At 41.4% G+C, this 15574-nt stretch overlaps 1 long non-coding RNA gene and 1 other non-coding gene across 2 annotated transcripts in view; one reads left to right on the forward strand and one right to left on the reverse strand.

The window, feature by feature from the left end:
* LOC147917191 (uncharacterized) overlaps positions 1-15341 on the forward strand; it is a 49539-nt gene extending 34198 nt beyond the window's left edge. Inside the window, exon 4 of the long non-coding RNA XR_015551901.1 lies at positions 14016-15341. This is a non-coding gene — a long non-coding RNA (uncharacterized LOC147917191). The remainder of the gene's footprint in view (positions 1-14015) is intronic.
* LOC147917192 (U6 spliceosomal RNA) lies at positions 911-1017 on the reverse strand. Its single transcript, XR_015552107.1, has one exon. It is a non-coding gene; the product is annotated as a U6 spliceosomal RNA (small nuclear RNA).
* Positions 15342-15574: the final 233 nt, after the last annotated feature.

Genomic DNA, 15574 nt, shown 5'->3' on the forward strand with positions numbered 1-15574 from the left:
TCCTCAATGTTTTAGTAGTCCTTCTCTGTTCCTTTCTCCTTCTATACAGAATTGATGGTCTCTTTAGTTTGACCTCTGTCTGAAAGCTCTACTCTTTAACTCCCCTCCTCCCTCATTTTGTGTTTTTGATATCATATCTAACCTCTTTTTTGTACATTTGTATCCATTACCCTCTTATCATGGAAATAGATAATTTTTCCTATTTGTGGTTTTCTCTTTTCCCCTTATATTAGTCCCGTTAACATTTCTTGTAGCACTGGTTTCTTGGTGACAAACTCCTTTAATTTTTGCTTGTCTGGGAAATTTTTGATCTTTTCTTCCATTTTGAATGATAACCTTGCTGGGTAGAATATTCTTGGCTGTAAGTTTTTTCCTTTTAGCACTTTAAATATATCGTGTCACTCTCTTCTAGCCTGTAAGGTTTCTGCTGAGAAGTCAGCTGATAGCCTTATGGGGCTTCCTGTGTATGTAACTTGTCTTTCTCTTGTGGCTTTTAGGATTCTCTCTTTATCTTTAATTCTGGACATTTTGATTATGATGTGTCTTGGTGTGGGCCTCTTTGGGTTTATCTTGTTTGGGGCTCTCTGTGCTTCCTGTACCTGGATGTCTGTTTCCTTCCTTAGGTTAGGGACGTTTTCGTCTATTATTTCTTGAAATAGATTCTCTGCCCCTTTGTCTCACTCTTCTCCTTCCGGGACACCTATAACACCGATGTGAGTGTGCTTGATGTTGTCCCAGAGGTCCCTTAGACTGTCCTCACTCTTTTTAATTCTTTTCTCTTTTACCTGTTCAGCTTGGGTAATTTCTTCTAGTCTTTTGTCCAGCTTGCAGATCCATTCTTCTGTATCCTCTACTCTGCTTTTGAGTCCCTCTAGTGAATTTTTCATTTCCAGTATCGTATTCTTCATTTAAAAATATGGAACGCTTTATGAATTTGCGTGTCATCCTTGCGCAGGGGCCACGCTAATCTTCTCCGTATCATTCCAATTTTAGTATATGTGCTGCCGAAGTGAGCACCCAAAAAATTTTAAGACGAAATTTTTACAGATGATCCCAGATTTACAATCGTTCGACTTAAAATTTTTCCACTTTATGATGGTGCGAAAGAGATAAGCATTCAGTAAAAACCATACTTCGACTTTTGACGTAACTGAATGAGAAAAGCAAGTAGCAAATCAGTGTATGTGATGTGTTCTCATTTAGACAAAGAATACTAAAACTACGTGAATAAAAAAAGTTCTTGAAGAATATACATTAAACTTAATACATTGGGAGCGTAGAGTGGAATGGAGGTTGAAAGGTTGAAAGGTAAGTGTAATATCTTACTCTTGCGTGAATTTTGTTTAGTAAACATGTCTTCATATGTTACTTTAAGTAATAGACGTAATATTTGCTCATTATAGAATGTCTAGATATGCTGACAGATATAAAGAAGAAGTTAACTATCATCCATAGGTCTGTAGCTCAGGATCATTAAACATTTTAATATATTTTTTCTATATATGTATTTTTTTTTTTTTTTTGTGAGGAGATCAGCCCTGAGCTAACATCCGCCAATCCTCCTCTTTTTTTTTTTTTTTTTTTTTTTGCTGAGGAAGATGGCCCTGGGCTAACATCTGTGCCTATCTTCCTCCACTTTATATGGGACGCCGCCACAGCATGGCTTACCAAGCAGTGCGTCGGTGCACGCCCGGGATCCGAACCAGCAAACCCCGGGCCGCCGCAGCGGAGTGCGCGCACTTAACCGCTTGCGCCACCGGGCCGGCCCTCTATATATGTATTTTTTGATGTAATTGGAATCATAGAGTAGATATAATTTTGTATCCTGCGTTTTTTTACTTAGCATACTATAAGTATTTTTCTACTTTAATCTTAATCATAATCCTAATATTGATAAAAAGACAGCTAAAGGAATAATAGCTTAGGAGGAAATCATATATTATTTCAGTGAGCTAATGAAATAAAATTTTGGTAAAAAAATTCTATTTGCGAGGCAGTGTGGTTTAGTGGAAGGAATTATGGTTTTGGAGGCAGATGGAACTTATTTCAGAATGCTGGCTCCACTACAAGGTGTGACCTTAGTTAAGTAACCTATTTATTTATGTAATGAGGTTAAAATTAATGCCTTACCAAAACACTAATTAAGACCTAAATAAATATAGAGACATATTGTGTTCATGGATTGGAAGACTCAATATTGTTAATTCTCCCTAAATTGACCTAAAGATTTAATGCAATCCCAATCAAAATCCCAGAAAGCTACTTCTAGAGACTGAATGTTTATGTCCCCCCAAAATTCATGTGTTGAAACCTAATCCCCAATGTGATAGTATTTGGAAGTGTGGCCTTTGGGAAGTGATTAGGTCATTAGTGTGGAGCCTTTATGAATGGGATTAGTGCCCTTTTAAAAGAGACCCTGCAGCCAGCCCAGGTGGTCTAGTGGTTAAGATTCGGAGAGTGCCAAGGCCCATGTTTGCTTCCCACTCAAGGAACCACAGCACCTGTCTGTTGGTTGTCATACTGTGTTGGCTACATGTTGCTGCATGTTGCTATGATGCTGAAAGCTATGCCACTGATATTTCAGATCCCACCAGGGTCACCTAAGACAGACTAGGAATAAGGAACTGGCCACCGACTTTAAAAAAATTGGCCATGAAAACCCTAGGAATAGCAGCAGAGCATTCTCTGATATAGCGCCAGAAGGTGAGAGGATGGCACAAAAAGACCAGGCAGGGTTCTGCTCTGCTGCACACAGGGTTGTTAGGAGTTGTAATGGACTCAGCAGCACTAACAACAACAAAATAGGCCCCAGAGAGCTCCCTCACCTCTTCTGCCATATGAGGACACAGCAAGAAGACAGCCATCTATGAAATAGGAAGCAGGCTCTCACCAGACACCAAATATGAAGGTGCCTTGATCTTGGACTTCCCAGACTTCAGAATCGAGAGAAATTTCTGTTGTTTATAAGCCACCCAGTCTGTGATAGTCAGTTGTAGCAACTTGTCTGGACTAAGGCAGCTTCTTTGTTGATATAGCTGATTCTAAAATTTATGTGGAAAGGAACTAGAAAGCCAAAACAATTTTGAAAAAGAAAAGAATTGAAGGACTTTCACTGCCTGATTTTAAGACATACTGCAAAGATAACAGCTGTCAAGACTGTGTGATATTGGCGAAAGGATAGACATATAGACAAATGTACATGCAGACATATACACTATAAAATCTAGAAATACATATATACACTATATAAAATCTAGAAGTAGACCCTCATAAAGAGGGTCAACTGATTTTTGACAAAAGCGCAGTAGCAATTCAGTGGACAAACGACAGTCTTTTTAACAAATGGTGCTGGAATATCCACATGCAAAAAAGTGAACCTCAACCTACACCTCATGTTGCATACAAAAATTAACTCCAATTGGATGGTAGACCTAAGTGTAAAACATAAAACCATAAAGCTCTTAGAAGGAAACATAGGAGAAAATCTTTTTCCTGTTGGGTTTGGCAAATATTTCCTAGGTATGACAACACAAGCTTGATCCATGAAGAAAATGTTGATATATTGGACCTAATGAAAATGAAAAACTTTTGCTTTACAAAGAACACTGTTAAGAGAATTGAAAGCCAGCACCATATGGGGAGAAAATATTTACAAATCACACATAAGAGAAAGTATTAGTATTTAAAATATATAAAGAACTCTCAAGACTCAACAAAATTTAACCAAACAAATTTTTTAAATGGGCTAAAGATTTGAACAGACTTTTCAACACAGAGGCTATAAGGATGGCAAATAAGCAACTGAAAAGATGCTCTACATCATTAGTAATAATTAAAACCACAATGAAATATCATTCCATATCCATTAGAATGGCTGAATTAAAAAATACAATACCAAGTGCCAATGAGCTTGCAGAGTAACTGAAACTCTCATATATTTCTGGTGGGAATGCAAAAGGGTACTGCCACTTTGAAAAATAGCTTGTCAGCTTCTTAAACAAGCTAAACATGCATTTACCAGATGACCTAGCAATTCCACTTCTAGGGATTTATCCTAGAGTAATGAAAACTTATGTTTACACAAAGATCTGTGTATGTGTGTGTTTCTATGTGTGTTTATAGCAATATAACTTTTAATCATCAAAAACTGGAAACCACCCAAATGTCTGTTGATAGGTGGATGGATAAACAAATTGTGGCACTTCCACACAGTGGAATACTACTCAGCAATAAAGAGGAATGAACTGATGCACACAACAACATAGATGAATTTCAGATGAGTATGTTAAGTGAAAGAACCCTGTCTCAAAAGGTTACATAATACATATTCCATTTATATGACAATCTGGAAAAGGAAAAAATACAGGAACAGAGACCAGATCAGTGGTTGCCAGGAGTTAGGGTTGGGGGTTTGAATACAAAGGGTCAGCCACAAGGGAATTCTTTTCCCTGTTGGAATTGTTCTATGTCCTGTCTGTGGTGGTGGTTACAATAATGCATGCATGTTTAAAATCTCAAAGAACAGTACATGGAAAAAAGCAAATTTGTTTGCAATTAAAATTTTTTTAAAAACCTGCCTTGCTGGGTTGTCACTGGCACTCAATAATGTATAATCCACCTGATTCATAAGGGATTCTCAACAAATGGTAACTGCTGTTACTGTTTTTCCAGGGAGTATAGAATAGGGGCTCAGAGCATAGGCTCTTAAGTTAACCTGCCTGCGTTCAGATCCTCCTCTGCCACCTACTGGCTTGTGACCTCTTTGTGCCTCAATGTTCTCTGTAAAATGAAGTAATTATTGTACCTATCCTATAGGGTTATTAAGCATATTAAATGAGTTAATATAGGCAAATACTTAATGAATTTACATTCTTATTATTAACATCACTTATTGGTTTCTCTATATCAATTTCTGTAGGAGATAAGCTGGAGAGGTGTAGTGTGAGTCCTTGAGCTTAGCATGGCTTGGCACCCCAAAAGGCCTCTGCTGGTGTTTGTCTTTGATGATCAAGACGGCAGATATGACAGCAGTCGGGAAGCAGGAACTGTGAAGCTGTTTGGGCTTCCTAATGATTCCTGATAGGAGGACCTGACATGGGGAGAGGAGGCGCTGGCAGAGGCCTTCCTTTGTGTAATTAGTTTGCTCTGTTCTCTTGGAGTTGGTGGGCACCTAAAGTATTTGTAAATTGACTGCCTCGGCATCTTTTCCAGCAGCAGGAAATTGCGGGCTTCCTATTTCCCCAGCCTGAGGGAGGCCCCTCATTTGAGAATGGTGGCATAGAGTTACTGTGGGCTGAGTGGCTGCAGCATTAGGTTCTGGTTGAGGACCTCTTGAAATTCTATCCCAGGGCTTTGAGAAAGTGCTTTTGTTAGTGTCTCTAACCTCTTTCCTTACGAGTGACTTTGTTGGGCTTGCTACTGCTTGGATATATCAAAATTCAGTAGGAGTGGGTAGGGAAAGGTAGGGATGAGTGTGGAGTTTTTAAAATTAAAAAAACTTTATATATATAAATCTAAATATATATTATATATTATATATATTTCAAAATTATATACATGTATATATAATTTTGAGAATTGAGCATTTAATAAAAGTGAACCAATTCTAGGAGTTTTAAAATTATGTTGTTAAAGGGAGATTTTGTGGTTTTGCATTTTTTTAAAATCTCAGAAATAGAGTTTAAAGAATACTATAATTCTATCATTAATGTTGTAACCAAGAACTCTGTGCAATGCATAAAATGTGAAATGAAGTGCGTGGGCTACAAATAAATCAGTAATTTATATGTGTGTGTGTATGTACCTGGCCTCATTCTGTAAAAGGTTTGTGGTAGCTTATGACAAACACTGAAAAAAAGTAGTAAAATATAAATAAGAAATACAAAGTCAGGATAAGACAAATATAAATTAGAATAGAAAGTCAAGACTGGGGTAGGTGGAGAAATTGAAGAGAAATATGAAAAGAGTAAAGGCCTAAGTGAATGATTGAACTAAAAATTTGACTCTGAGCTCCCTTAAGTGAAGAGGGGGATAAGTCAGTTAGCTAACTCTCATAATTAAAAAGAAAAACACACACCAGCTCCTCAGAGAAGGCAAAGCTTTTGTTAGCTCTTACCTCCAAAAGAAATGGCTCATGTAGAAGGTTGTTACATATGAACAATATAATTTTTTAATGTATTTTGGCATAAAAAAGAAGACAAAACCAAAAAAAAAAAATAGGAGAAGTTTGTAGAGGCAGGTAAAAAAGAAAAGTTTGAAAAGGCAGGTAGGCAAAAATAAAACAAAAATCATCCATAATCATAGCTCTATGTGATAATCATTCCATTTTGGTGTGTATCCTTTCAGGACTTTCCCAGTGCTACTCACATTTGCATATAAAAATATACATTAGTTTGTTTCATTGTCATAAAAATCTTTTGCGGGATAGACAAATCAAATATGACAAGATAAATCATGCAAAGTACTCAATACCATTGTAAGCAATATTGTAGGCAAAATGTAAGCAAAAACCCAGTAAGTGTTAATAGATCTTTTGTATTTATTGGGCATGCCTTTTGTGCCCAGTATTGTAATAAGCACTATATATAAGCTGCTACCCAGTTGTCACAACAGATCTCTCTCAGACTGGGTTATTACCACCATTTTATGGCTTCAGGGAAATTAAGTAACTCAAAGTTACTCAGTAAGTGACGATATTCAGATCCACTTTGTTTGAAGGCCCATATGCCTTCTATTGCAACGGGCTACTCTGTCTCCGCAAGTATTGCCATTCTCATTTTACAGATGAGTAAACCATAACTCTGAGAAGTTGACCATTGGCCTAGGTTAGTGAGAGATGGAACCAGGTCTCCAGGCTCAGAGTATTGACTTTGCTCCTTCCCCAAGAACAGCACCCTCCCACTTTCCCTGAGGAGTATTGCAAACCAGCTTGCCACCCATTTGTGTCAGCAGGATGCTGCTGTTCAGATGCCCGAGGGCGCTTGTTCTTATGGTTTCTGTGAAAGGTCAGTGAGAGTAAACTTGGATGTACTGGTTCTTGCTTTTGCAGTTATCCGCCATTCTAATGGCTGCTGCTGCTCCATTTCTGTATGTATGGCCCTTGGCACTGTGACTAAATGCAGAGAGTTTGGTCCAGGTATTATTTGATCTATTAACACCCCGCTCTATCAATATGGGTTCTTCTTCTTCTTCTTTTTTTTTTGTGAGGAAGATTGGCCCTGCACTAACATCTGTTGCCAATCTTCCCCTTGTTCTTTTTTCTCCCCAAAGCCCAAGTAGATAGTTGTGTATCATAGTTGTAGAGTTGTAGCTCTTCTATGTGGGACACTGCCTCAGCATGGCTTGATGAGCCATGAGTAGGCCCGCGCCCGGGATCTGAGCCTGCGAACCCTGGGCTGCCGAAGCAGAACACGCGAGGTTAACCGCTTACGCCACTGGGCCAGCCCCCTCAATATGGATTCTTTTAATTTCTTTGGATGTATGAAAAGCAAAAGTAGCAGATCTTGCCACTTATTACTTAAACAAGAAGAGATTCATTACTTTTAACTAAAAGAGCAATTGTAGCAACAGGGAAATTATTAATACATCAGTGAAGAAAGCCCCAGGTGTGGTAGCCTCAGTTGACTGTCAAAGTCATCCTCCATCACCTTCTTCTTGGCTACATGGTCCTAGATGTCTTGATATCCAGCCCTAGAGAGCAGCCACGAAGGAGGGTTTTGAGCTTGGGGCTCTGCCAGGGAAGTGACATACTGTGATTCAGACGCAAAACTGTATGGTTTGTTTAGTTCTCTAGTTTCTCCAGAGTCACATTTGGACATTTACTGGTTAGCCCAGGCGTATCCTACAGTTTCTCCTCTAAATGCTAGTAAGCTGGAAGGGATGGTGAGGTCAGCCAGGGGCTAGACTTGAGCTGGCACGGAAAGGCTGAGCAAGGCTGTGCTGTTGCCACCTTGTTCTGTTGACTGGCATTACAAACAAGGCTGAGAAATAGTTAAGATTATAGTATCATCCAAAGAACAGAAGGTGTCTAGTGCACCCTGTTCCTTTATTTTTGTTTTTGTTTCTAGACTTTTGCTGAGTCCCAAGTATTGTTTTAGCCTAGATAAGGGAAGGAAGAGCCTGTTTATCATGCCAAATATTAAGTGTGAGATGTATGTGTGTGCCTTTTGGATTATTTCCCTCACCCTAACCTGTGTGGGGATGAGGCTGTGCAGCTGGGGTCCTGGCAGAGGGCCTTGTGTGGGTGAATGCGAGGCTACAGCAGAGAGTCTTGAACAGAGGCAGTTATATCCAATAAGCCAGAAGCAGTTAGTTCCAAGGAGCAGGCTCAGCCATGGCAGGCTGAGTTGTCCTCAACAGGAGACTGTAGTATGGAGTATCACAAGAGGAATCAGGAAGAGGCCAGTTCTGGGAGTTGCTAGAGAAAAGTGTGTGTGTGTGTGATGAGCTAGTTGGGATGTGATGTGTGGGTGGGCTCAGTTTAGAATGACCAGGAATGGGGTGGATACACTCTTAAGCCCTTTTCTGTTCAAGATGTATTCTGCTCCCTAAGGATTTTAGTTACAAAAGGGACCATAAAATGTCTACTTTATTGGGAAGGAAAAAAGCCCATAGACAGAATTAAAAGGTAAGCCCTGTCTTTAAGGAGAGGAGTAGAGATCGTACATATGGAAGTGCATTGCACACTCAGAAATACCTATATGTAGGTAAGGGCCTGCCTTCTTTTCTCCCCCTGACACTGGTGCAGTGGAAATAAGGCTGGCTTGGTACTTGAGCAGAACCAGATTTGAACCCTGGCTCCAGCAGTGATTGACCTGACCCACTGTTCTCATCCATAAAGTGGGGATGATGAATCCTCTTCTCCTTGGGAGAAGTTCTTAGGAGAATCAAATGAGATAAAGTATTTGTGAAGTGTCTAGCACAGCACCTGGCACACGGGAGATGCTTACTACATCCCTTCCCCGTGAGGAGCAGCTTCTGAGAACACAGGGGCTGGCTGCAGAGACATGTCGTCAGTCTGTCAGCTTTCTCGGTTCTAAACGCCAGAGCTGAGTGAGCTGCGTTAATCATTCCAGGAGTAGGTACTGTGAGGGGAGGAGATTATCCATCACACCCTGGGCATGGTGGGAGGTTCAGAGGAGAAATATTAGATCTGCTTTCTGCTTGTGGTCTGTTTGGGCCCATGATGGATATGTGTGCATGTGAACAGTGGAGCATAAGTCAGAACTGTGCAAACCGATGGGGAAAACAGGAGTAGGAGGAGGGTAAAGCTCTTGTTAGCTGAGGCTGCTGGGAAAGGATGGATGGAGAGGAGATGGGCTCAGTGCAAGTCTGAATACAGAGGATGTGAATACAGGGCAGAGGACATGTGAGAAGGGGTGCTGCAGCTTGGAGCAAAGCCGAGGTAGTGGCAGTGTCCTGGGATGTGGAGAAGATGGTCAGGTGCATGTGAGATGGGGTTGGGGAGAGAAGGGAGGGAGGGTGTCAGGCTCTGGGTAATGTCAGTTTGGACTGATTGGCAGTGTGGCTTGATGAGTAGGGAGACGGTGGGTACGCTTGGGTTCAGATCCTTGTTCTCTCATCACTAATGGGGAGACTGGTCAAATTACTTCACCCCCATGAGCTGCAGTTTGCTTATCTGTATAATGTCCATAATAACAGTACAGCTTCTGAGGGTTAAATGAATTGGTGTATGCCAAATGCCTGGCACATCGTGGATGTTCAATAAATAGCTATTATTGTCATGTAGGTGTTAATACCATATCTGTGTGCAATATAAACCTTACCTTAGGAGGCTTTCCCCGTCTCCTAAACTCCTAAACTTCTTTATGCAAAGAAGCGGGGGGATGGAGTGGGATTGGGAGACAATGAATATTTAACACTTATTTCTTAATACCCATTGATAGAGCTAAGTCCCTTTTTAATGTTAGGGACACTAAATTGAGAAGTATTCAACCCATGATTGCAAATTTACTAATAGTTTACATGTTTGAAATTGTTGCTGACATGGAGCCACAAGCTGTTGAACTTCAAGTCATCCAGCATCTCAGTATTTCCCCCATTAGGAGAAGCAGGCAGAGTGTGAAAACATGCCCCCTGGACCAGTAGTGTCATAGCAACAAAGTCACAACTTGCCCTGGCTGGAATGCCGTCAGGGATCACTGGAGCCCCCATGGATTTGCCAAGAACAAGTTGTTAAACTCCCATTTCCTTTTACCTTCTTGGTTAGGTTACTAGCACACAGGTCAGGCAGTGGTGCAGATGCTGCAAGGAATCTGTCAAAACGTCTCAGGATGTCCTTGGGGACCACAGGAGATCTGGGCTGGGCGCAGGCCGGTTTGTACCTGGTCATCAACTGTACCCAGAGTGGGGATTGAAGTCAACTTCGAGAAAAGTTTCTCTCCTGAAAGGAGATACCACCATGGAATTCAGGTTGAAGATGATCAGGCCTGTGATTATTGAACCTTTATGATGGACTGCATCTCCCAGATGGCGGCTGAAGTGCTGTGTTCAACACATAGTAGAGGGGAGGCCCTGTTGCCCTCTTTGTAGAAAGGAATTGTTGTTAGATTGACGTGATGTCTGAGAGCTGGGCATTGTACGAGAGAGAGGAAATATCAGACTACTGTACCTGGACCCATTTTACAGATGAAAACCGAGGTTCAGGGAGGTTAGGGAACTTGCCCAGGGTCACCCGGTCAGTGTATTAGTTTGAAGGCCATGTTCTTCCACTGGGTTATGCCCTGCATGTGGGTCCCAGATCCCCACTGTTTAGGTTCAGCCTAGTCTAGATGTGGCTTACTAATCACACAGATGTAAAGGCTTGGGAGTCTTAGAAGATTGTTCACCATCAACGTGATTTGTCCGGAGCTTTGTGGCCAAGTTGTCATGGTGCTGATGGGAAGAAACCAGAGAAGAGATAAGGTTTGGCTTGGTCAACTGAAGGGAAATAACACCTGAAGGGCAAGAAGATTCACTTGAGTCCCTCAACACCTACCCTGTGCCAGGCCTGGGCTGGGCAGTAAGTGCACAGATGTGAAGATGAGCCAGTCTCTGCTCCAGGAACCCACAGCCTGGTGTGGAGATGGTGACTACACAGGGTGATAGCGATTTCATAAAAGAGTAAGTCAGATCGCATCTCTCCCTTGCTGACAACACACCGTGGCTTCCCATTGAAATTTCCCCAGATCTGCTCTTCCCAGACCATGTCCTTCTCAGCATTCAGGTCTTAATTCAGAAGACACTCCCCTTCATTTAAAAAAATAAATAACAGCTTGTTATGCACATACTGTGTAGGCTGAATAATGGCCCCCAAAGATGTCTATGTTCTAATCTCCAGAAACTATGAATATGTTACCCTACCTGGTAAAAATGGCTTTGGATCTGTGATTAAATTAAGAATCTGGAGATGAAAGGATTATCCTGGATTATCCAGGTGGATCAGTGTAATAACAAGGGTCCTCATAAGAGGGAGGCAGGAGAATGAGAGAGAGAAAAAGGAAATGTGTTGGTGGAACTAGTGGTTTAAGTGACACACTTGGAAGACGCAGGAGGGGGCCAAGAGCTCAGGAATGCAGCCAGCCTCAACAAGCTGAAAAAGGCAAGGAAATAGATTCTCCGCTGGGCTTCCAGAGGGAACACAGGCCTGCCAACACCTTGATTTTAGGTTTTTGACCTCTAGACTGTAAAAGAATAAATTGGTGTTGTTTGAAGCCACTGTTAGTGGTAATTTGTTATAGCAGCAATAGGAGAATGATACACATGCCATACAATTTAGTGGGTTTTTGTAAGTTCATAGAGTTGTACGACCATCACTACAGTCAATTTTAGAATGTTTTATTATCCTCTCCCTGAAAAACATTTGTACCCATTAGCAGTCACTCCTCTTTTCCACTTGTAGTTAGCCATGTGGTGTTGCTAAGTTTCCTAACCTGCGTGAGCCTCAGTTTCCTCATCTGTAAATGGGATACTACCCAATTCCAAAGGATCTTGTAAGAATTCAGTGAAATATGTGTGTCAGCGGTTAGCACAGTGCCTGCAGTCAGCATTCAGTAGGTTATTATTTTTATGAATACCAGCGAGGAGCCTGTTGCAGAAGTGCAAGGGAGAGGCCAGTGGCTCTGGGGATCTGGTGTTTCTCAGGCTCCAAACCCTGTGATCCTCCCTCATTGGAGAACAGTTTTACCCTCTTCCTGCACTTGGAATTCAGTTAAAATCTGCCTGTCAGACCACTAGAGGGCGGTGGAGCCAAGGCCGCAGATGGAACACAGTGCACCCAGTGGGTTGGGGCTGGTCTGTGCGTTCAGCCTTTATTCCTTTTCTGAAGCCTAATTGTGTCTTTGCATTGGATTGTCTCCTTCTTCCGTGCTCTGTGTACGTGCTGACATTTTTTTCAAATACTTTGCGTCTCAAAGCACCTCGAGTTCCTTTTCCATCTGTGTATATATGCGGAAAACCTCTTGCTTTCTGGCAGCTGTGTTTATTTCTCAAGGGCACAAGTGGCTGCAGAACACGAGGGTCTGGGTCCTGCAGCTCAGCGGAGCCTAGGATGAACTACAGTTGCTCTTCTGCCAGTTCAAAACCTTGGGGCCTGTTCCATCTTGTGTTCCTCCTCTGCTCCCCAGGGCATATCAGTTTCACCCAAATCACGTAGATTGAGGTGATGAGTGGTGGGTGTGTTTCCCCAAAGAAAATTCAGATGAGGTCACCAGCGGAAGGAAGAATGGATGTTTAGGCAAAATCCACAGATGTCCACTGCCATTACCATGTGGAGTCAGAATAATTCACTGGTTAAGAGCCCTGGCTTGGGACTCCACTTCCTAGGGGTGGAATCCCAGTCCCACCATTTGCAGGTTGTGTGACCACGGCTGGATCACTTCACCTGTCAGTCTGAGTCTCAGGTCCCCATCTATGAAATGGGAGCGATGGTCCAGCAGCGTGGGCTTGAATCAGTGTGGAAGCACATTGCAGAGGGATCAGGACAGCTCCAGCAGCTGTCGCTGCAGTTTGCTGTGGCGTGAAGTCTGACGTCTCTGGTCTAGCAATTCCACTTCTGGATATTTATCCAAAGGAAATGAAGACACTAACTCAAGAAGATATCTGCATGTTCATGTTCATTGCAGCGTTATTTACAATAGCCAAAGGTATGGAAACAGCCTAAGTGTCCATCGATGGATGAATGGATTAAAAAAACTGTGATATATGTATATATATATACACCACATTGTGTGTATATATATATATACACCACATTGTGTGTATATATATATATACACCACATTGTGTGTATATATATATATACACACATACATGTGTGTATATATATGTATACACCACATTGTATACTTTGTGTGTATATATATATATACACATACATATATACATATATACTTTTGTGTATATATATATATATACACACACACATATATACATATATACTTTTGTGTATATATATATATATATATATATATACACACACACAATGGAATATTATTCAGCCATAAAAAGAGTGAAATCTTGCCATTTGCAACAACATCGATGGACCTTGAGGGCATTATGCTAAGTTAAATAAGTCAGACAAAAAATCCAATACCATATGATCTCACTTATGTGTGGAATCCAAAAACAAAAAGCAAAAACAAAAAACCAAGTTCATAGATGCAGAGAACAGATTGGTGGTTGCCAGAGGCAGATGTGTGTGGGGGGTGAGCAAAATGAGTGAAGGTGGTCAAAAGGAGACTTCCAGTTGTAAAATTATATAAGTCCTAGGGATGTAATGTACAGCATGGTGCTATAGTTAACAGTACTGTATTGCATATTTGGAAGTTGCTAAGAGAGTAGATCTTAAAAGTTCTCATCACAAGAAAAATTTCTTTGTAGCTATGTATGGTGAGAGATGTTAACTAGACTTACTGTGGTGATGATTTTTCAAAGTATACAAATATCAAATTATTATGTTGTACACCTGAAACTAATATAATGTTATATGTCACTTACATCTAAATAAAAAAAAACAGGAGCCGGCCCAGTGGCGCAGCAGTTAAGTTCATGTGCTCCGCTTCGGCAGCGCGGGGTTCGCCAGTTTGGATCCTGGACGCAGACGTACTCACTGCTCATCAAGCCATGCGGAGGCGGCGTCCCACATAGAAGATCTAGAAGGACCTACAACTAGGATATACAACTATGTACTGGGGCTTTAGGGAGAAAAAAAGAAAAAGAGGAAGATTGGCAACAGATGTTAGCTCAGGGCCAATCTTCCTCAAAAAAAAAAAAAAAGACTCAAGCTGGGGAAAAAATAAATAAATAAATGAAGTCTGAAGTCTCTGATTGTTACCTGACCAGTTCCAAGGCAGCTGTCCACAGACAGGCAGCCAAGTGCCCTGGGTTCAGATCCTCAGTCTGCTACTTACTGGCTACATTTTCCTTCTCCATGAAGTGAAGATCATCATTCCTGCCTCCCAGGGGTGTTGGGAGAAGTGAGGAGGTGATATATAGACGGTCTCTGTCTATGGCACATATCCGTCTATAACTGATGATAGATGAGTTCTCAGTACAGCGATTACTCCAGAGCATGCCAGGAGTCCAAGTGCAACTCTGGCAGGACAGACCACGTGCTCTGTGAACAAACAACTGTCCTTCTGGATAAAGGGTGTATTTGGCCAGCAGCCAAGGACCCTGGGACAGCTTTGTGTAGCCTGGCCCTTCCTTCCTTTCTTCCTTTCAGCTTGGAGTGGGTGCAGCCTCGCAGAAGTTCGTGTTTCATTCCTAATTACCGCTCAGGCTCTACTATCAGCCTGTCTTTCATTTCTACCACAGGCTTTCAGCCAGGCGGTTTGACAGAATCTCGTCTGGAGCGTGTTAACTCTTTTCCCTCACCGCTGGCAGAGATCTGGGATCTGCTCTGCATTAGGGCAAGTTGTAAGTAAACACACATTTGCTCAAATGTGGTCCCCCCTCCCATCCCATAGCCTTATTTTAGATTTGGGCAGCTTCAAGTCAGGGAACCAAAGAATGCTTGAAAAAGACTTTACAAGTCATTTGATTGAACCTACCAGTTTTACAGAGTAAATTGAAGATGTTTGGTTAAGTCACTCATGTTTATATAGACAACTTGAGGATACAGATAGAGCTGGAAGTCAAGTCCTCTGTCTCTTAGTCCAAAACTTTTTCCACAATAAGCCAGTACCTCAATCATTCATTCATTCCTTCAAAAAATGTGTATTGAGCATCTAACACCTTATGCCCGGTCCTTTTGTGGGCACTGGAGAAACAGAGATATAAGAAACGATCTGCCCTTGAAGTGCTTATGAACTATTTGTCCATCCATCCATCTAATGCATCTGTCTATTCATTCATCCATCCATTTCTTCTGTCCATCTCTCATTCATCTATTCATCTTCATCCTTTTGTACATTTGATTTTGTCCGTTCATTTCTCTATCTCACCATCCATTTGTCCTCGTATCTATTCACCTTTCTATCTGTCCATTTATCCTCGTTCTCATCCATAACCTGTTCTTATTTCCGTGAGTCTACTTCTCTTTTGATCCATCCATTGGTATCTTCATCCATCCAGA

The sequence above is a fragment of the Ceratotherium simum genome, chromosome 4, assembly GCF_057802395.1.
Source record: "Ceratotherium simum simum isolate JZ-2026a chromosome 4, ASM5780239v1, whole genome shotgun sequence".
Lineage (NCBI taxonomy): Eukaryota > Metazoa > Chordata > Mammalia > Perissodactyla > Rhinocerotidae > Ceratotherium > Ceratotherium simum.